Here is a 4528-nt window from a genome sequence, read left to right on the forward strand (position 1 = left end):
CTAGAGATTTAAGCTAAGCCCGTGGCTTAAGGATCTCCTCCACCTATCCTCAGCTGTCCTTTCCAGATGCAGTCTGAGTGCTGTCCATCCACCCGTCCATCCATCATCCACCCACCCACTCACCCATCCATTTATTCATCTATCTGTCCATCCATCAATCCAATCCATCCACTCACCCATTCATGCATCCAGCTTTGTGTCCATCCATCAATTCATCCATCCATCCATCCATCCATCCATCCATCCATCCATCTGTGCCTCTTTTCCTAGAAAAGGAAGGGTGGAGTCCTGTTCCAGTTCTTACACCAAGACTTCTCGGGCATCTGGGTGCAAATTAAACACCAATGCCTGGCAACCCAGGCCTGCAAGATCTTGGGTTGTGAGAAGGTACAGGTGGCTCTCTGTGGATCACCCTGAGCACCGCAGTCCTGTCCTCAGCTCTCCCATTTTTCTAGGCTCAGTCCACATGCATTTTCTCCAAAGCCAACTCACAAGCACTTTACTTTCAGCATCCCCTGCCCGCCCCGCCCATGGGTGGCCCCTTGCCCTACTGTTCAGACCTCTCTGATCACCTACCTCTCTATTCTGTATCAGAGCTATTTGCAAGCAAAGCTGGACCTCCCGCTAGCATCCTGAAGACTCCTTAACCCCAGCAGCCAGGGCCATCCATCATCATTATACCCACGTCATTAGCATACCAATGCTACTGGGAGCTTAGTGCAGTGCCTGGCGCCTTAGCATCACTTTTAACCCTCTCAGTCACCTTGCCAAAGGGTGCTTGAGGTTTCCAGCTCCATTTTACAGATGACATAAAAGAGGCTGAGAGGTTCAGATGGCACAGCCAGTATGCCTGGATTTTATGTACTCTAAGGTCGCTGTACTAAATTACTATTCACACATCTAAGGAACTGTTGATGAGCGACAACTTTTCCTGATGATGCTAATGACCGACTGAGAAGGTGGCTTAATCAAAAACAAACAAACAATCCAGCAATGGCTCTCTGGAGACCCATGCCCTGTTTTGGAAGTTGAATTTGGGGGGCTCTAATTACAGGTGACAGGATATTGCTGCCTGGCTGGTCTGCCAGGGTCACACTGCCCATTTCAGGAGACCCTTTTATATCTGATGTTCTGACAAGAGGGAGATGATGGGCTTCCACTAATGTGGGCCTGGGACAGATTTTAGTCAGTCTATTGCATGTAATATACTTGTGGCTTTTATAGCTCTGCGAATGGTCCTCAGCCACCTCCTTCCTCCCCCAGCTTAAAGGCAGTGGTTGTATTAAATACAGCTAAGACATGAATCAACAATATTTTCTTGAACATCCTCACTTCAGCTTTGTAAAAGGTAAAAGGAACTGCATCTAGGGGCCTGGCTACTGCACATTTAACAGAGCCCCGTGTTTCTAGTATGTGCAGAGGGAAGGAACGAGTTGCTTTGGAGACAGACACATAGACAGACAGACATGGACAATCAGACACCAACACACACACACACACACACACACACACACACACACACAGAGGCACACAGAGGCACGTAGCCTGTCTCCACAGCTACCACTAGTCCTGGCCACCATCTCCCCTCAGCGCCCTCCTCCAAACCCCCAGCAGCTCAGGAAAAAAGGGCCAAATGAGCAGTGTTGACTGCTCATTTCACCAGAGTCCTCTTCAACCTGCTTCCTGTGAGTCCCCCTCTGGTGGCTGTTGTTCAGAGACTGTGTGTCACCATGTATGGCCAGGCAGCCCCATGGATCCTGTCCACTGTGTGCCTGGCACTGACTTAAGTGAATAGGAGTTCCCACTCACACTGCAGACTTAGGCTTTTGGAATGACAAAGCAAAGATGCCCTCAGACTATTCATCTTCAGGAAGTCAGACCAGCAGAAGAATAATTTAAGGCCTGAAATGACCTGGTATTTACTGGAGAATGAGTATATATATATTTTAATACATTTGATCTGTCTTAATATTCACAGCTCCTCCAGGAAGAAAACCCAATGTGTCTAAGAATCTTGTTCAAGCCACACAGCAAATGCATGGCAAAATTTGGCCTCAGTCAAGCAGGGCTAAGTCCAAGAACCCATGGGACATCTTCCTCCCTTGCACGGCTTGAAGAAATTATGTGCAAACTCTCAATGGCACACCACCCAGACTCTACATGCAAACTCTTACTACATTTGCTTACTGTAAACTGTCCTCTATACCCCACCAGTTCATCTCACTAACTTTCATTGCTGTGTACCACAGAGCGAGTTTTAGGCATCCGTAAAATCTAGCCCTAAACATATCTAAGCCTGAATGTTGCTCAGTGGGGCTTAAGATTTACCAATAGCATTCTAAGTATTTACAGTGACTTATGACAGGTGTGTTATATGTGTGTTGTATGTTTTCAACAAATGCATTTATACCACAGAGCAGACATCCCCTCCAGACAGAGATTATGAGGTCCCACCCAGCTTCTCTCCTTCTTCTTCCCATGTTCTTTCTGACTCTATACCACAGAAGCAAGGATTCTTCCATTAAAAAGAAGAATCACGCTGGGTGTGGTGGCGCACGCCTTTAATCCCAGCACTAGAGAGGCAGAGGCAGCTGGATTTCTGAGTTCGAGGCCAGCCTGGTCTACAGAGTGAGTTCCAGGACAGCCAGGGCTATACAGAGAAACCCTATCTTGAAAAACAAGAAGAAGAAGAAGAAGAAGAAGAAGAAGAAGAAGAAGAAGAAGAAGAAGAAGAAGAAGAAGAAGAAGAAGAAGAAGAAGAAGAAGAAGAAGAACCAAGAATTAATTTCACCCATTGCAGAACTTCCTTAATGCTCAGTGCACTCAAACACTATATCCTTCATAGAATAAAGTCACTTCATTGAGCGTCACGTTTTGAGGACTTATTTAGTTTTTTTATACCAACAATCACTTCCTTTTGTTGCTTAATTATGTTATCAGATCATATCTTGGTTTGTTTATCCATTTTTCTAATTGTAAACAGCGGGATTTGAGGGGGGGTGGTGACTGTATGAATTATAGTGCTTCAGACAGACTAACACTTTATAATTTTGTTGAAGATATTTACTGGCCCTTTAAGTTGGGAATCTTCACTCTCTTCTACACCTATTATCCTTAGATTTTGTCTTCTCATTGTGTCCTGGATTTCCTGGATGTTTTGGGTTAGGAGCTTTTTGCATTTTGCATTTTCCTTGACTGTTATGTCAGTGTTTCCTATGGTATCTTCTGCCCCTGAGATTCTCTTCTATCTCTTGTATTCTGTTGGTGATGTTTGCATCTATGACTCTTGATCTCTTTCCTAGGTTTTCTAACTCCAGGGTTGTCTCCCTTTGTGATTTCTTTATTGTTCTTACTTCCATTTTTAGATCTTGGATGGTTTGGTTTAATTCTTTTATCTGTTTGGTTGCGTTTTCTTGTAATTCTTTTTTTAAAAAAGATTCATTTATTTATTATATGTAAGTACACTGTAGCTGTCTTCAGACACTCCAGAAGACGGAGTCAGATCTTGTTACGGATGGTTGTGAGCCACCATGTGGTTGCTGGGATTTGAACTCCAAAACTTCGGAAGAGCAGTCGGGTGCTCTTACCCACTGAGCCATCTCATCAGCCCTTCTTTTAATTCTTTAAGGGATTTTTGTGTTTCCTCTTTAAGGGCTTCTAACTGTTTACCTGTGTTCTCCTCTCTTTCTTTAAGGAAGTTGTTTATATCCTTCTTAAGGTCCTCTATCATTATCATGAGAAGTGATTTTAAATCTGAATCTTGCTTTTCCGATGTCATAGTGTATCCAGGACTTGCTGTGGTGTAATCTTGGTTTCTGTTGCTTATGTTCTTGTGCTTGCCTTTTGCCTTCTGGTTATCTCTAGTGCTACCTGCACTCACTGTCTCTGACTGGAGCTTGTTCCTCCTGTTATCTTGGTTGTGTCAGAACTCCTTAGAGTACAACTGTCTCTGTGATCCTTTGATCCTGAGATCCTGTGTGTAAGAACTCCTGGGAGTCAAGCTGCCTCTGGGATCCCGAAATCCTGGTAGGACCAAGCTCCTGAGATCCTGTGATCCTATGATAAGAATATGGAACATTTCACAAATTTGTGTGTCATCCTTGCACAGGGGCCATGCTAATCTCTGTATTGTTCCAATTTTAGTATATATGCTGCTGAACTGAGCACACAACTTTAATTTCTATACATACCCTCTGTGTGTGGATGGATGGGTGGGCATGTATGCACGGTGTGTGTGTATGTGTGTGTGTGTGTGTGTGTGCCTGCCTATGCTTGTGCATATCACATCCATGTGACTACCATGGGAGGGTAGAAGAGGGTGTGGGACCCCTAGAGTGGAAGCTAAAGATGGTTGTGGTGAGCCACTCCATGTAGGTTCTGGGAACCGGATTTGAATCCTCTGAAAGCAAGCACTCTTAACCATTGAACTATCTATCGCTCCACCCCTCTGCCAATTCATTTAGAAATCATGTGACTCTGTGTCTCTTGGGTAAATGTCTAGAACTGAAATGCTATTGCTACTGTAAGT

The 4528-nt window shown here is 44.4% G+C and overlaps 1 non-coding gene across 1 annotated transcript; it reads right to left on the reverse strand.

Annotated features, from left to right (window-relative positions):
• Positions 1 to 4063: 4063 nt before the first annotated feature.
• Positions 4064 to 4167, reverse strand: LOC115031878 (U6 spliceosomal RNA). Its single transcript, XR_003837514.1, has one exon. It is a non-coding gene; the product is annotated as a U6 spliceosomal RNA (small nuclear RNA).
• Between the last annotated feature and the right edge of the window lie 361 nt (positions 4168 to 4528).

The sequence above is a fragment of the Mus caroli genome, unplaced genomic scaffold, assembly GCF_978045245.1.
Source record: "Mus caroli unplaced genomic scaffold, Mus_caroli_1 scaffold_10, whole genome shotgun sequence".
NCBI classification, from domain to species: domain Eukaryota; kingdom Metazoa; phylum Chordata; class Mammalia; order Rodentia; family Muridae; genus Mus; species Mus caroli.